At 39.6% G+C, this 19,240-nt stretch overlaps 1 protein-coding gene across 2 annotated transcripts in view; it reads left to right on the top strand.

The window, feature by feature from the left end:
• LOC133541214 (junction plakoglobin-like) overlaps nucleotides 1-19,240 on the top strand; it is a 252,078-nt gene that overhangs the window by 36,375 nt on the left and 196,463 nt on the right. The window lies entirely within an intron of this gene.

The raw sequence follows: 19,240 nt of genomic DNA, 5'->3' as shown, positions 1-19,240 counted from the left end.
TTTATTGGACACCTAAAATGTCTTTGACAATCTTGGACTTTCTAAATTAATGCTTGTGCCACTGCTTAATAACTGTTTAATAAATACAATTTTGGTCAATTGACTTAGTTGTTACTTCCTTCACTGCATGAACGTTTAAAAGTAGCATAATAATGCAGTATGAAGAAGAATGTTTTAATGTAGACACATAGAATCATCATACTGCTGTGATTATATGTATCAAGTGTTCATTCAAGGCCTAGGCAAAATATCGAGATATATATCGTGTATCGTGATATGGCCTAAAAATATCGAGATTTAAAAAAAAAAAGGCCATATCGCCCAGCCCTAATATACATACGATTTTTCACAATGGATTATAACCCGCAGATACATGCAGTCGTGGTCAAAAGTTTACATACACTTGTAAATAACATAATTTCACGGCTATCTTGAGTTTCTAATAATGTCTACAAATCTTATTTTTTTTAGATAGAGTGATTGGAGCACATACTTGTTGGTCACAAAAAACAATCATGAAGTTTGGTTCTTTTATGAATTTATTATGAGTCTACTTAAATGTGACCAAATCTGCTGGGTCAAAAGTATACATACAGGAATGTTAATATTTGGTCACATGTCCCTTGGCAAGTTTCACTGCAATAAGGCGCTTTTGGTAGCCATCCACAAGCTTCTGGTTGAATTTTTGACCACTCCTCTTGACAAAATTGGTGCAGTTCAGCTAAATGTGTTGGTTTCTGACAATAACTTGTTTCTTTAGCATTGTCCACACGTTTGAGTCAGGACTTTGGGAAGGCGATTCTAAAACCTTAATTCTAGCCTGAGTTAGCCATTCCTTTACCACTTTTGACGTGTGTTTGGGGTCATTGTCCTGTTGGAACACCCAACTGCGCCTAAGACCCAACCTCTGGGCTGACGATTTTAGGTTGTCCTGAAGAATTTGAAGGCAATCCTCCTTTTTCATTGTCCCATTTACTCTCTGTAAAGCACCAGTTCCATTGGCAGCAAAACAGGCCCAAAATATAATACTACCACCTCCACGCTGGACAGTAGGCCTGGTGTTCCTGGGATTAAAGGCCTCACCTTTTATCCTCCAAACATATTGCTGGGTATTGTGACCAATTTTAGTTTAATCTGATGACAGAAGTTTCCTCCAGAAGGTCTTAGCTTTGTCCATGTGATGTAATGGAGGGCGACTAACGGACTACAGTCTGTTTTTAAAAAACAACAACAAAAACTGCAATACCGTCGAGGTGACTTTTCCTCTTTTATCGACTTTTTCTTTGCTTTCTGCAGCACTCATTTTTACCCTCTCTTCTTGCTCCATGCAGAGAATCAACAGCGAGATAGCAAGGTGGCACAACCAAACTGGATTTTTGATACGGTTACCTGATTATCTGTTAGCGTGTCCGTCCTTTGCTCTTTGATAAGTTCCTGCTTTGCTAGGTTAACCAGACCGCCAGTGTCTTTGTTCATGCATGTTCATTCACTCTTGCTTCGCAACTTCCGGTTTCTTCCGACTATATATTGTTTTATTTTAACACATTTCTTAATGATATCGATTATGTGTACCGTATTTTCCGCACTACAAGGCGCACTTAAAAACTTCCAATTTTCTCGAAAGCTGACAGTGCACTTTATAATCTGGTGTGCTTTATATATGGACCAATACTTTGCCACAACAGGTCTCGTAACTACGGTAAGCAGACGCCGACTTAATTTTGCCCCGTAGAAGAAGAAGCGTGCGGTGCATGCTGGGATATATGACGGCGCGAGGCGTGCTGTTTCATTTCCATTTGTGTGTTTATGTAAAGACCCCAAAATGGCTCCTATCTTAATAGGACACACTTACGACGCAGAGTTTCAGGAAGGCAGGAATTGTCAGTGAACTGCTAGACAACAGCAGTGACACTGACTCGATTAATGACGATTTCGACGAGACGGAGCCGGCATGTTGGATGTCGTATTCGCCCAACTGTTTAATTCGGACACTGAAGAAGAGGGATTCGTGGATGAGGAATAACTTAATAAAGTGAGCTTTACATATTTATTTTGTGTGTTGTGTTGTGTGACATTAACGTTTGAGCAATGTTGAGTTATTGATATATTGTTATTGCTTTGCATTCTTTCAAGTGTTACTATATTGTGATTGCACTAACGTTTGATTTATTGAACAGTATCAGACTGTTTTTTTACGTGTTAATTGAATCGAGGAAAAGTTCCCCTCCACTAAGTGATATAAATGTTGCACTACATGTTATACCTCGCTGTTGTTAAAAGATAAATGAAATACCACGTCACTGACTTTACCTCGGGGAAAATAATAAAAAAGCTGTTTATTCATTTTGGGAGTGAACGGAGTTGTCAGAACGCTGGTTTGTAATCTATTAATAACGTTTGACTGACCTCTCTGACTGTTTTGTTGACATTCCCTTTAGCGCAGCTCTATCTAATGGATGCATAACGTACCCCAGCCTCTACTGTAGCATCTATTTTGTGCGTCTTATAATGCAGTGTGCCTTATATATGTACAACGTTTTAAAATAGGCCATTCATTGAAGGTGCGCCTTTTAATCCGGTGCGCCTTATAGTGCGGAAAATACGGTATACTGCGATATATATTGATATTATTTTATTGGTACATCCCAATGTGGATATTTCAAATAAGTTAACCTGAGCTTGCATGTATTTTAGGTTACTTCCTCCCACAAATTGTCCTTAGACATAGAAAGTAAATGGTAGTTTTTGCTGTTCTGGATGTGCCCAGTGATTAACCGGTGACTAGTCCTGGCTGGGTGTACGCCACCTTGCACCTCCATCCATCCATCCATTTTCTACCGCTTATTCCCTTTTGGGGTCACGGGGGGCGCTGGCGCCTATCACAGCTACAATCGGGCGGAAGGCGGGGTACGCCCTGGACAAGTCGCCACCTCATCGCAGGGCCACCACCTTGCACCTGTCAGCTGGAATAGACTCTGGCTTACCTAAGACCCTAATGAAGGAAAAGTGGTAAATAGCTGGAGGGATAACTGTGCCTCCAGAATGTTGCATTTTGTTAGTCTGTTCAGTCAACAAACAATCAAAAACCCAGACATGGAAAAAAGGTAGTGCTTCTTCCTACTCTTTGACAGGCATGCTGAATTGTGCAAGCCTACAAATGATATGTTCTTTACTTTTTTCTTCAAGGATGTTTGAAATAAACTAAACCATTGCCACTTTCCTTATATTTTCTCTCGAATCTCGTTGCCTCGCTCCGCACTGATCGCGATATAGGGCTGAAGATGAGCATACATGATGCAACCAGGGCGTGTTCTACACCTATTCCTTACAAATTATTAATTGGTTAACACTGGTCAACGTGTGGCCTCCATCAACCACGTGAGCCAAGTCCTTCGAGGGATGCGCAACCTAAATTTAGACACAGCTCGTGTGTGTGTGTGGATTCTGAACAACACGGCGTGGTGCCAATATGTGCACGTCTTTGTCACTTAAAGCGAGTGTACAGTGTTAGTCCATGTGCATGAGTGATAACGCCTCAAGGCTATGTGGAGTATTGAGGTCAGTTGAAACTGAGAGGCATCAGAGATAAAGGTATGTAAATCACACTCTTTACTGTGTGCTCGTCTCTAGACATGGTCAAGGACACTACTAAACATAATAAAACCAAACCAGAGTACAAACAGTGTGAACACGTTATAAAAGGTATGGTCTAGTTAAAGGAACTGGCTGCCGTAATGCAAGTGAATGTGATTTAAGTTACAAACCCCATTTCCATATGAGTTGGGAAATTGTGTTAGATGTAAATATAAACGGAATACAATGATTTGCAAGTCCTTTTCAACCCATATTCAATTGAATGCACTACAAAGACAAGATATTTGATGTTCAAACTGATAAACATGTTTTATTTTTTTTGCAAATAATTAACTTAAAATCCCAAAGAAGTTGGTAAAGGGCATGTTCACCACTGTGTTACATCACCTTTTCTTTTAACAACACTCAATAAACATTTGGGAACTGAGGAAACTAATTGTTGAAGCTTTGAAAGTGGAATTCTTTCCTATTATTGTTTTATGTAGAGCTTCAGTCGTTCAACAGTCCGGGGTCTCCGCTGTCGTATTTTACGCTTCATAACGCGCCACACATTTTCGATGGGAGACAGGTCTGGACTGCAGGCGGGCCAGAAAAGTACCCGCACTTTTTTTATACGAAGCCACGCTGTTGTAACACGTGCTGAATGTGGCTTGGCATTGTCTTGCTGAAATAAGCAGGGGCGTCCATGAAAAAGACGGCGTTTAGATGGCAGCATATGGTGTTCCAAAACCTGTATGTACCTTTCAGCATTAATGGTGCCTTCACAGATGTTTAAGTTACCCATGCCTTGGGCACTTATGCACCCCCATACCATCACAGATGCTGGCTTTTGAACTCTGCGTTGATAACGGTCTGGATGGTTTGTTTCCCCTTTGGTCCGGATGACACGAAGTCGAATATTTCCAGAAACAATTTGAAATGTAGAGTCGTCAGAACACAGAACACTTTTCCACATTGCATCATTCCATCTTAGATGATCTCGGGCCCATGGAAGCCGGGGGCGTTTCTAGATGTTGTTGATAAATGGCTTTCACTTTGCATAGTGGAGCTTAAACTTGCGGTTACAGATGTAGCGACAAACTGTATTTAGCGACAGTGGTTTTCTGAAGTATTCCTGAGCCCATGTGGTGATATCCTTTAGAGATTGATGTCGGTTTTTGATACAGTGCCGTTTGAGGGATCGAAGGTCACGGTCATTCAATGTTGGTTTCCGGCCATGCCGCTTATGTGGAGTGATTTTTCCAGATTCTCTGAATCTTTTGATGATATTATGGACCGTAGATGTTGAAATCCCTAAATTTCTTGCAATTGCAATTTGAGAAACGTTGTTCTTAAACTTTTTGACTATTTGCTCACGCAGTTGTGAGCAAAGGGGTGTACCTCGCCCCATCCTTTCTTGTGAAAGACTGAGCATTTTTTGGGAAGCTGTTTTTATACCCAATCGTGGCACCCACCTGTTCACAATTAGCCTGCACACCTGTGGGATGTTCCAAATAAGTGTTTGATGAGCATTCCTCAACTTTATCAGTATTTATTGCCACCTTTCCCAACTTCTTTGTCACGTGTTGCTGGCATTAAAAAATTGTAAAGTTAATGATTATTTGCAAAAAAAAAAAAAAGTTCATCAGTTTGAACATCAAATATGTTGTCTTTGTAGCATATTCAACTGAATATGGGTTGAAAATGATTTGCAATTCATTGTATTCCGTTTATATTTACATCCAACACAATTTTCCAATTCATTTGGAAATGGGGTTTCTAAAATGTGTTACAATGTGTACATCGAAATGAAGGGACACACAATGAAATGTGTGCCACACCCTTGTAACTGTTTTGGACTTGAGTTGCTTTTTCACATTTGTGTGGTGTTTAAGTTCCTGTCTAGTACTCTTGTCTTCTATTCACTTTCCCTGTATGTCCACTGAGTACTGGCTCCCACACCTGGCATTGATTCGCAGCTGGGGCACGCCTGTACCCGATTGCCAGTCTCCTATTTCAGTTCGGGGCTCTCTGCCTGACAGTGCCGAATAATTGCTATGTTCTACCCATTGCTCTGCTTACTACTTAATGCTTGTTGCCAAAAATAAGTTCAGTATCTTGTGCAGTTACGTTTGCACTTACCTTCTTTTGTTCTTTTTCAAAGTCAGAGATTACAAAGAGGAACCTAGCTACGTTTTATAATCTCGCGAGAAGGATGTCTCGGCATCAAGTATTTGTTTTAGGCCCCTTGCCTTCGAGAGGCAATGATGTGATGTATAGCAGATTAGTCTCGCTTAACAGGTGGCTGGCTAGATTTTGTTGAGAACAGGGACCAATGTTTATTAATAATCGTCCCTCTTTCTGAGGAAAACCGGGCTTGCTAACCAGGAAGGCGCCATCACTCTATCTAGAAATATAGATCACTGGTTGAGTCACACTTAACTATCTACACTAGAGCAAGTTCGGACACAGGCGCTGGAGCGCCTGTCAGCCTGGATGAGGAGTCAGTTAAGCTAAAACTAACCAGCGCCAGGATTTAAAATTCCTGCACACATAGCATTTCTCGTAGAATAATACATACCAGGTAGTGTTTCTTTCTGTACTGACTGTGCCAGAGGTGCACTTGCATTCTATTGAGGTGGCAAATTATGAAGCGTTAAATCTATTGCAGCACCAAGCGAATAATCTCCAGATCCCCACCATATGAATTCCTAGATGTGTTTAAAATGATTTAAGGCGCACAAAGGGAAATAGAGTAAGGTCATTAATATCAGTACTAGGAATACCATTAACAATAATACTTCAGAACAGCCCACTAACTATAACATGGGCTTTTTAAACATCAGATCACTGTGTCCCAAAGCGCTATATTTAATGAGGTCATTAGATACAACAATCTTAACGTCATTGGTCTCAATGAGACATGGCTAAGTGAAGTGAAGTGAATTATATTTGTATAGCGCTTTTTCTCTAGTGACTCAAAGAGCTTTACATAGTGAAACCCAATATCTAATTTTTACATTTAAACCAGTGTGGGTGGCATTGGGAGCAGGTGGGTAAAGTGTCTTGCCCAAGGACACAACGGCAGTGACTAGGATGGCGGAAGCGGGGATCAAACCTGCAACCCTCAAGTTGCTGGCACGGCCGCTCTACCAACTGAGCTATACCGCTAAAACCAGATTAGTTTTTTCTATTCACCAAGGCATCTCCTCCTAACTATAGGAGTTCCCATATTGCCCGTCCCCTTAAAAGGAGAGGAGGAGTCACACTAATATCCAATGAAAACCTTGACCTTAGCCCTAACCAAAGTAATAAATATGAATTATCTGAGGTGCTTACTTTTAGGTGTGTCACACCGCTACGTCTCCATCAGCATTGTGTTCCTGGGATTAAAGGCCTCACCTTATCTCCTTCAAACATGTTGCTGACTATTGTGGCCAAACAGCTCAGTTTTTGTTTCATCTGACCACAGAACTTTCCTTCAAAAGGTATTATCTTTGTCCATGTGATAAAAATTCGTCCGTTGAAAAAATATTTCCGAAAAAGGGATTTTGTTGACGAAAAAAACACTTCCGCTGGCGGGCCGCGTCTTTTCCCTCGCACACAAATAACTTAGCACGTCTTAAAAGTTGCAATCACGTTACATTTCCATTTAGACTGCAGTCACATTCAATAAGATCCAATTTGGAGTCGGACTACTTCTTGATGTGGCCCAGATCTGATGCAAAAAGATCAGTTTAGAATGTCAATTTTTTTTGGGATTTATGTCACTTGAGAGCAAAACAAATCATATTTGGTGTGCAGTGTCAACAGGGCCATAGACTGAAAATCCACGTTTATGAAGATTCATGATCATATTACATCCCAGAAAGTGTTTATACACTGCAAAACAGGTTGCATGTTTCCAAGCTGGAACTTCGGCTTACCACTGGGTTGCTAGATTAGTCTGTAATTTTTCCTCTGAGACAATCTTGGAACAACAGAGAGGGGTACTTTTCTTGTTGCCATGGTGAACTCAGCAGGTTCTAGCCGCAGGTGTGTCTTTGGAGAGTGTTTTGGTGTTCTGTGTGTGACGACATGGATGTGATGCGGGGGGCGAAGATGGTGAATAAAATGGGTATGTTTCAGCCTCAATCATGTTCCGCTTGAATGTAACAGATTTCCCAGACGTGGTGCACGCATGCTGCAAGTTAGGCTGTTTTTGCGTGTGTCCGTGTGGAAAAGGAGAGAGAGAGAGAGAGAGAGACCAAGGGCAGCTTAGCTATAAACAGGTCAGAAGTCTGCATGACAATGCGTTGTTAGGGAGGAAACTAAGTCTCTCACACACACACACACACACACACACACACGCACACGCACACGCACATACACACACACACGCACACACAAGCTTGTATTTGTAACCTTGTTGAGACCTCCGAAAAGTGCCTACCTTTAAAGGGCCACCCTTTCTAAACATAAAAAATTGTATTTACAACATTGATAATATTTACATATTATGCAAATATAAAAAATCTTGTTCTAAAAATGAGTTGGAATTTCACAAGAAAAGTCACAATTTTACAAGAAAAACTTACAATTTTGGCAGTATTATAATAAAAGTCGTAATTTTACTAAATGCAAGTCAAAATTTTACTAAAAAAAACTGAACGTCTGTGCAATATTATGATAAAAGTTGGAATTTTACTCAATAACAGTTGCAATTTTACAAGAAAGGCTTAACATTTTGACAGTTTTTTGAAAAGAGTCGTAGTTTTACCCGACAAAAGTCCCAATTTTATAAGAAAACTAAAATGTTGGCAATAAAATAACAATCAGAAATTTGACAATTATGACAAAACATTTGACATAAGTCATAATTTTTCTCCAAAAATGTCACTATTTTACAAGGACAACAACATAAATTGGCAATCTCATGATAAAAGTCTAAATTTTATGACAAATGTCACCATTTTGCATTAAACTAATAATTTTACATAAAGTAATAATTTTACATTATGAAGTAATAATTTTACGAGAAAAAATGGCAATGTTACAGAAACGAAAAAGTATATGAGAAATTGTTAACCAGTTTATACGAAAAAAGTGAGAAAAATACCTTTTTAGTTAAAAATTGTATTGTTAATTTATTGTTGGTAGTTTGTTTTTAATCCTCATTATTTACTTCAATTTATTACAGTATGTCTCTATATACAAATATATTTTATTTTTAAAATTCATTTGGATAGATTTCACCACAAATGAGACATTCTAGATGCAATGGTTTTCTGTATTGGGACCATGATTTCGGTCCTAACTTGTTCACCAGTCCTCATATGGAAGGTACTTTTCCTTATTGATGTCTCAAGAAGGGTGGAAATGCACACACACACACACACACACACACACACACGCACACACACACACACACACACACACACACACACACACACACACACACACACACACACACACACACACACACACCCATTCTTGTATTTGTTGCCTTCTTGAGACTTCCGAAAAATGCCTACCCCTTTAGGGCTACCCTTTCTAGACAAATACAAAATTGTATTTACAACATTAATGATATTTACATACTATGCAAATATCAAAAATCTTGTTGTTAAAATGGGTTAGAATTTCACAAGAAAAAGTTCACAATTTTACAAGAAAAGCATACAATTTTGGCAGTTTTATAATAAAAGTTGTAATTTTACTCAATGGTGACACAATTTTACAAGAAAAACTGAACATTTGTGCAATATTATGATAAAAGTTGGAATTATTCTCAATAACAGTCAAAATTTTACAAGAAAGGCTTAACATTTTGGCAATTTTATGAAGAGTCATAGTTTTACTCGACAGGTCACAATTTTATGTTATTATATATAATTTTTTATTTTTTGTTTGTAATTGTTTTTTAATCTTCTTTATTTACCTCAAGTTATTACAGTATGTCTCTATATACATATTTATTAAAAATTATTTTGTTAATTTTGGCCAAAGGTGGTGAATTTCAATTTCTTACACACACACACACACACACACACACACACACACACACACACACACACACACACACACACACACACACACACACACACACACACACACACACACACACACACACACACACACATGTGTTGTACATATGTTGGCCAGAGCAGGAGCACTTCAAATTGTTACACACTCTTGTTATTTTATATGTTGACCAGATGGGGAGCACTTTTAAAACTGACATAAAGTCTATTTGAAAAATCCCTCTTTTTTTGGGACCACCCTCATTTTGATAGATTTCACCACCAGGAGTACAAATGCGATCTCTATTTTTTGTTTTTTGTAATGTGCTTAACGCCGATGAAAAAAGAGTCACGGACCACATATGGCCCCTGTGCCGCACTTTGGGCAACCCAGCTGTAGAAGCTAACTGTTAATGGTCACTATAGTCTTAGTACCGTCGTACATTTGTCCATCATATGATCACATATGGGTCGTGGGTTGTCTTACGTCAGCTCTGGAAGTCGTAAAATCAGCTGTTCACCTGGCGAGTTTTTTCATGGGGATGAATAGGGAAGTCCTTCTTTAGCTGCTGTCTTGTTTTGTCATATATTGCTGCCCTTGCACCTGTCAATGTTTACTTTTGTATGCCTATTAAATCAACAAGCAATCCTGACTTCGGAGCAATGTTCACGGACTCTAGTATTCGGCTCTCTAATAGATGCAATGGTGACTTCGGTCCTAACTTGCTCATTGGTCCTCATATGGAAAGTACTTTTCCTACACACACACACACACACACACACACACACACACACACACACACACACACACACACACACATGTAAAGAGTGCACTACAAATAATGTCTATTCTACCCTGGTGGCCATGCAAATGCGGGCATACTTTTGTAAACGCACACCAACCCCTTGGATACGGACGCATACAAGTAGCAATTTTCGGTCACATTCTAAGGATTTACAATTTGCTGTATCTGTGCTGTTCCTGTTCCTCTGCAATTCATTCTGGCCTATTCTGGACCCTTTTCTGTATCCATGCTGTTGCTTGTGTGCGGTTTAAAATGCTATCAAGGTTTGTTTCAGCAGTCATGGTGATCGTGAAGTACAGAGGGGGTAAAAAATGGTGGGGGTGGCAGGGATTGGAATGAGACTGAAGAAGAGTGAAGTGAGAGAAAGATGGAGCGAGGGAGAGAGAAGTTGATGGGTCTAGAGGGAAGAAAGGAGTTTTGTGTCTGTGTGTGTGTGTGTGTGTGTGTGTGTGTGTGTGTGTGTGTGTGTGTGTGTGCACGCTGGGGTAGCGTTAAAATGTGAAGCCAAGCGGAATTAAATGATCTTGACAAAGCCTGGAAATGTTGCTGATCGGCAGTGGTGTGAGCCAACAGCTCCAATGTTGATAATTATGTATTCCTATATGCTAATGAAGGTGTCTGTCATTTTCAATATGCATGTAGCATGCTAGTTATCAAAGAAATAGTTTTAAACATTTGCAGTCCGTGGTAGGATTTCATGATTTTGCTTATTTATGTATTTACTAAGGGTCTGTGTTCCAGTACATGTGATTTATTTTTTATTTATTTTTTTTGGTCTGCAGCTTTCGGTACAGCTGCACATCGCTTACCCACAGGATACGCATTACAAGTGAGGGACAGGAAGGGTACGAGCCCGGGTTGTGAACCTGAAGGCAAAACAAATGCGAGCCATTCGGCACAGAAATGGAGATACAGGCTGACGGAAAAAACCTTCGGCGAGCGGGAGTCAAAGCGAGCCATAGCGCCATCAGGCATACTTGTTTTATTGGCAGGGAAGACTGTGAGGTTTCTTAGACCAGTGGTTCTTAACCTTGTTGGAGGTACTGAACCCCACCAGCTTTCAAATTCAAGACAAAGTTATGTTTTTTCGTGGTGCACAAAATGAACCTTGCATGAACATCATCTTGTTCAAAGAACAAAACTAACACAGTGCATGAACTCACAACTAATTACACACCTGTAAATCAGATGGAACATTAGAGGGAACATTGTTTAGGGGTATCCATAATACGCTGGTAGGGAGAAGTTTGTATTTACACGATGAGTCGGGTGTGTTTTGACCTCTGTCGAACCCCTGAGGCCGACTCACGGAGACCCTAGGGTTCGATCGAACCCAGGTTAAGAACCACTGTCTTAGACGGATTGTTTCCTTGCCAAGTCTTTGAGCTGGTGTTTAGTCTGCAATAGGGTTGTACGGTATACGGGTATTAGTATAGTTCCGCGATACTACTGAATCATATTCTGTGCTACACCGCCTCTGAAAGGTACCGATCCACCACCGCCGCCCGCTCCGCGCCCCCGTCGTCGTCACGTCAAGTAATTGCTGGTTTACGAGCAGATGAGCAAGTTCGGCAGCGCACAATCACGAAATACTTACTTACATGCAGACAGGGTGTGTAGAAAGAAAAGGGAGAACTAACGATAAAGGTGAAGTTATAACACTGAATCGCTGAGGTGCTTCTAGACATGGCTAGCTAGCTAGCAGCTAAAGTCTAGCCGCAGTCGGCAGTGTTTTAGCTTCTTCTAAATCACTAATCCTCGCCTCCACGGCGACAAATAAAGTAAGTTTCTTACAAGTATCATCCTTGCAGGAAGAGGAATAGCTAAACATACTTCACTACACACTGTAGCTCACCGGCGTCACAATGTAAACAAACGCCATTGGTGGATCTACATCTAACATCCACTGTGATGATACCAAGTACAATAGCGTATCGAGTCGATACTACTATGATCATAATATTCTTTGGCATGACGACATCTTCTTTCGTTTTTTTTAAATGTATATCATGTAGCTCGCTAGCTAGCAGCTAACATCCATCCGCAGTCAGCAGTGATTTAGCTACTTCTAAATCACAAAACCTCACCTCCATTCTTACAAGTATCATCTCTGCAGGACGAGGAATAGCTAAACATGTTTCACTACACACCTTAGGGGGATACAATAGCTCACTACCGCTAAAAAGATAGCGCTCCTGAATGTAAACAAATGCCATGGGTGGATCTGCAGCTAACATCCACTGTAATTATACCAAGTACAAGAGCGTATCTAGTTGATAGTACTATGATTACATCCATCCATCCATCCATTCATTTTTCTACCGCTTGTCCCGTTCGAGGTTGTGGGGGGTTTCTGTAGCCTATCTCAGCTGCATTCGGGCGGAAGGCGGTATACACCCTGGACATCGCAGACTATGATTACATCCACATTTTTGATCTTCGAAAAATCTTTTTTTCCTTTTTCAAAATTCATATTATGTTTATTAACTCAGGAACTATGTCCCTGGACAAGTGAGGACTTTGAATATGGACAATCACCTGTTACTACTTGGTATTGGATCGATACCCAAATTTGTGGTATCATCCAAAACGAATGTAAAGCATCCAAACAACAGAAGAATAAGTGATTATTACATTTTAACAGAAGTGTAGATAGAACATGTTGGAACAGAAAATAAATTGATATTAACAGTAAATGAACAAGTAGATTAATAATCAATTTTTACAACTTGTCCTTTGTAACTTTTTCAAAATATTATAACGAGAAATGACACAATATGTTACTGCTTATGTCAGCAGACAAATTAGAATATGTTTGCTTACCTACTTCTAAAAGACAATTTTTCTTGTATGTTTACTCTTTCATTTAAGGCCTACATTAATTGTTATTCGATTGCAATAAGAAACATATGTTTAATGTACCCTAAGATTTTTTTGGGTCCCAATTAAAAAAATAAAAATAGTAATATTGAAATTAAAAAAATAAAATAAAAAGTATAGAAAAGCGTCAATACGGGTGCCAAAATATTAGTATCGAGACCACCCTACTCATCCTTGTGTTAACTTACCTGCCCCTTCTTTCCCTCAGCAACCAACCATCCTCCATTTACTTTCAGTTTGCAAGCAGCTCCCTTTTCTTTCGTCCCGCACCAAAAAGCGCATCCAAACATGTGCAACAGACGTGATGTCAGACAAAATCCTGGCAAATATTATGGATCATTAGTCTCCTTTTACTTGAGAGATTTGCATAATTGAAAGACTTGTATGCAGTTTAATGACTGAACTTTCCACGCACGTATCTGCATGACTGCGTCATCATGCTGTGCCAAGTAAAACCCGACGCTTGAATTTTACGCTCAGTTTGAATCGGCCATTGGGGAATGTTTAGGCTGGTGTTACAACAGAGTGTGACAGGGTCTCTGTTGTCATTTAATGTTTTGGCCAGCTGGGAAGCAAACAACTTGCTACCCTGGGGGTTGTGGACCATGTAGTGAACACACTGGACTAGAACCTTGTGTTTAGACTTTAGGTAGACATGACACTCCCGATGGACAGATGATATTTTAATGCCGGGGTGTCAAACGTACGGCCGGGAGCCGCATATGGTCCACAAACAGGTTTTATCCGTCCCACGGGATGAGTTTGCCGAGTATAAAAATTAACCTGAAATTTTAAAATGAAAGAAACTGCTGTTTTAAATGTGTCCACTGGATGTCGCAATAGCAATTATTTGTATCTTTGTAGATGATGCTACATATTTGCAAAATAAACCTGTCAGGCTTGGTCAAAAATAGGACTCGGATGCTGAGTAGGGAACAATCCGGCAAGCTTTTATTTTGAATACTACTTGTCACTTCCCGAATCAGGGCAATACAACATTGGCTGTAATCCGACAATTAGGCAAAAAAAGGTTCCACGAAAAGAAAACAACCAAAAAATCACTTCGAAAGGAAGAAACAATAAATATCAATTGCGAACTATACTTGGTGCGGGATTTAACTACGAAATTTATCAATAACAAAAAGCGCTCCAAAAAGGAGGGGGAAACAATGGGCTATAAAACTTCTTCACTGTTTCTGCCATACAAAAATAGTTAGTAACCTGAAACTCACCACTGGCTGCAAAACTATGTAACCAAAACTCACTCTGCTTAGGGGGAGAAAAGGAAACTCAAAATACCAACAAGGGAATTCAGGATCAGGATACTCAAAGCAAGACAAGACAAAGATTGGGCGTGAGGCTGGAGATGCACGAGACATTCTGGCACTGAGCAAAGGGAGGCGTGGGCTTATAAAACACATGTGGGTGATGGGGAACAGGTGGAAACAATCAGGGATCAGAGATGACATCAGACTGAGGGCAAGTGACCTGAAACAAGACGAGAGTTATTTTTCAAACTAATACATTAAATTCACAAGACAGAAAAAAAAACAAAACAAGACATCCCTCACTGCGGTATGACAAAACCACATGATGTTAGTACATCAGTCGAGGAAAATGATCAAACTACATAAGTAACATTCTGTAAATTGAATCTTAAATCTTGATGGATTAAAAATTAACACCAATGAGTCAGCTGATGATCATTATCACATAATTAGGATAATATAAATAACAACAAATAAAGATGGAATACTATTAACCGCAAAATGTAAGTGTAAAAACAAAACAACAACATTATGATTTGTACAATTTCAGAATGAGCTAGTTCTATTTTTAAACGCAGAAAACAATATGAAGTTGTCTTTATTTTTAAGTTATCGTTTCGTGATTTTACCCGTCCAGCCCACTTGGAAGTAGATTTTGTGCCATGTGGCCCCTGATCCAAAATGAGTTTGACACCTCTCTTTTAACCTGCTCAGTGGCCTTATGATTAGAGTGTCCGCCCTGAGATCGGTAGGATGTGAGTTCAAACCCCAGTCGAGTCATACCAAAGACTATAAAATTGTGACCCATTTCGTCCCTGCTTGGCACTCAGCATCAAGAGTTGGAATTGTGTGTTGAATCACCAAAAATTATTCCAGGGCGTGGCCACCGCTGCTGCTCACTGCTCCCCTCACCTCCCAGGGGGTAAACAAAAAGATGGGTCAAATGCAGAGGACAAATGTCACCACACCTAGTGTATGCGTGACTATAATTGGTACTTTAACTTTAACTTGAACTTTATTGGATTTGAGTTTCTTAATGACTGATTTATGTTTACTATCCATTATCAGTAATCATTGGGAATCCTACCCATGTACACATGAAAGAAAGTCAATTGCATATTCATTCCATAAACTGTTTTGGCCTCTATGTTAATCATGTACAATATTTTTGCAGCCAATCAGAGACTGAGATGTTGATCTCAATCAATCAATCAATCAATCAATGTTTATTTATATAGCCCTAATTCACAAGTGTCTCAAAGGGCTGCACAAGCCACAACGACATCCTCTGTTCAGATCCCACATCAGGGCTATGCTTTGTGGGTTTTTATGAGCTCCTACATGGAAATGTGACTGCAGTGGATGAAAAAAGTGTGGCTGAACGAAAGGAACATTGCAAATGGACAGCAAACAGTGAGCTGAAAGTCATTATGAAGCTCATTAAAGCTGACAAGAGCCGCGGTATTCGTCACTTGATCCTTTTCTATGAGCAGCGCTTTAATTATAATTAACTCTTCCAGTGGCTGCCATGCTATGCCAAAATCACGTACATTTTTCATTTGTATTTACTTTCGCTTGTGCCACATGCTACGGCTTACTTTTTCAAAACAGTGATAAAGATGTAATTGCAACCCTAAAAATTGAATCTGTTAAATAAAATTAAAATGTAATACGCCTATTTTGATTTGTTCCGCAAATTATACTGTGAAATAACTGGCTCTGTCGCTGATAATGTACGCTTAAAATTCCTCTCACATGGTAAAGTAATTTTGTCTAACCTTCAACTCTCCAATGTCCTGCTCAATGTCCACGACTGGCCACATTCTTTAATGTTCCCATGGTTAATTTGCTTGTCAGATGAGTTAAATCCGCATAGTGTATTCCTAGCCTCCCTGTGCAATTTAATCCCTTTTCAAAGGTATTCGAATAACTACTTTTGCAGCAGTAATGTCTTTATGGTTGAACATAAGTTTTAATAAGCAGACTTATATCTTTCGTTAATAAAATCATGAGTCATCAGCAATTTCTTAATGCATTAAAACCGATTCATTTGTCGTAATATGCATTCAACATATTCAGCACCCGTGCAGTTAGTACTGCCGCCCCCCAGGGTGTGTGTTCTCTCCCTACCTCAGTGACTGCACCTTAGGGTGGTGTTTTTCAACCACTGTGCCGCGGTGCACGCCTGGTGTGCATTAAGAGATTATCTAATTTCACCTATTTGGGTTAATTATAATCTGCTAATTATGTGTTATTGTTGAGTGTCGGTGCTGTCTAGAGCTCTGCAGAGTAACCGTGTAGTACTCTTCCATATCAGTAGGTGGCAGCCGGTAGCTAATTGCTTCGTAGATGTCGGAAACAGCGGTAGTCAGTGTACAGGTAAAAAGGTGTCTAATGCTTAAACCACACAAAAAAAGGATGAGTGCCCCTAAGAAAAGGCACTGAAGGTTAGGAAAGGCCATGCAGAACGAAACTAAAACTGAACTGCTACAAAGTAAACAAAAACAGAATGCTGGACGACAGCAAAGACTTACTGTGGAGCAAAGACGTCCACAATGTACATCCGAACATGACATGACGATCAACAATGTCCCCACAATGAAGGATAAAAACAACTGAAATATTCTTGATTGCCAAAACAAAGTAGATGTGGGAAATATCGCTCAAAGGAAGACATGAAACCACTACAGGAAAATACCAAAAAAAGAGAAAAAGCCACCAAAATAGGAGCACAAGACAAGAACTAAAAAGTAGGTGACAGTACACCTACTTATAGACAAGAGCTATAGTGATGCATGCTTGGTTATGGTTTAAAGTCAAAGGCAACTATTGCGAGAAACCGAGAATGACTTTTTACTGTCAAATGAGTTTCGTTTCTGAATGATTTCTGCTGGTGGTGTGCTTCTGGATTTTTCCAAAGCAAAAAATGTGCCTTGGCTCAAAAAAGGTTGAAAAACACTGCCTTAGGGGACCCTTGTGTGAAACTCTTAAAGTTTGCATGACATGAAAGTGGACTTCAGAAGAAGCACCCATTGTCTACTGTGGACTCTCTATTAAAGTTCCTGGGATCCACTATCTCACGGGTCTTGAAGTGGACCTTCCACATAGACCGCCTTTACACAGCAGGCCAAAATGGCCCAAAACTATTTTTTTTCAAAATCTAATTTTTAGCCGCTCATTTTTTACATTACAAGTAAAATGTGATTTTTATTAGACTCCAGTATAAACGTGCACCGTCCCCAAGCTCGGCCCAATGTCGCCTTGAGTTTACTAAAGTAAAAAATTATTAATTTGTCGGCTCTCTTGGTTGCTTTGTTGGGTCTGCTCCACCCACCCCAGCAGACGATGGCGTGGAACACCGCAGAAGCCACCACAGTGTATATGTTTTGTTGTTGTTGTTGTTTTATTTTTGGGGTTGTGTGTAGAAGTGGCTGGTTGCATCAGCTCTGCTCTTTTAATGTATTTAATGTTCTTTGTGTTCTTTGATGTTTCCCTCCTACACATGTTTATGTGTGCTGTGGCTATGAGTGTTTTTTTTCCTTGGCCTCAGTCTGTCTACTGGAGTGGCCATTTTGAAAAGCTTCGAGGCTAGCGGCACTTCTGACGAGTTTATTTCCACAGTTGTCGTACCTTGCGCTGGTCAGAGCTGTGTCAGTCTGTCTTCGAGATCACTTTGTGTGATCAGACATGCTTTAAATGTGTTCAAACTCTCAGACTTGCTGTATCGCTTCAGGTTGCTGGACAACCACTGAGCTAGCATTTTATCTACATACTTAGTCTCCGACTCGGGGCACCTTCACTTTGAGGCTTTTATCAGCAAAAAGGAATTTGTTCCTTAGCAAGTCTTTAATTGTGATTAGAGAGATAAAATATGTCACAGCAGATCTTTATCACAGTGAAGGAGAAGGCACTACCTATACAAAAGCCAATGAGGAATTGCCTCACACTGCTAGTTTGTGCTAAGGGTAGTGTCGACTACGTGAAGCCACTGCTCGTTTATAACCCGGAAACTCCCAGAGCGTTCAACAATTCCACACATATTCCCTGACAGAAGGTAAAATTATTTTCCTTTTTGTCTTTTTAGGTTTTTGAGTGCAACAACGAGACTTGTGTGCCTGTTCAGTGTTGACTTTTAAGCTTGCTGTAATGTTTTGCGTTGTTTAGATAAAATATAGATTATTGAGCTATTACCCCCCCCCCGCCTTATGTTGGTTTGATATATATGTATATATATATGTATATATATATATGTATGTATGTATGCATGTATATATATATATATATATATATGTATGTATGTATATGTTTATATTATTAGGGGTGTGGGTGAAAATCGATTCGAATACGAATCGCGATTCTCACGTTGTGCGATTCAGAATCGATTCTCATTTTTAAAAAAATTGATTTTTTTTCTTTATTTTTTGAATTTTTTTTATTTTTTTATCAATCCAACAAAACAATACACAGCAATACCATAACAATGCAGTCCAATTCCAAAACCAAACCTGACCCAGCAACACTTAAAGGAGACACAAACACGACACAGAACAAACCAAAAGTAGTGAAACAAAAATGATTATCAACAACAGTATCAATATTAGTTATAATTTCAGCATAGCAGTGATTAAAAATCCCTCATTGATATTATCATTAGACATTCTTAAAAAAACAGAACAATAGTGTCACAGTGGCTTACACGTGCATGGCATCT

Source organism: Nerophis ophidion, linkage group LG23 (assembly GCF_033978795.1).
Source record: "Nerophis ophidion isolate RoL-2023_Sa linkage group LG23, RoL_Noph_v1.0, whole genome shotgun sequence".
Classification (NCBI taxonomy): Eukaryota; Metazoa; Chordata; class Actinopteri; order Syngnathiformes; family Syngnathidae; genus Nerophis; species Nerophis ophidion.
This window is presented reverse-complemented; position numbering and strand designations above follow the sequence as displayed.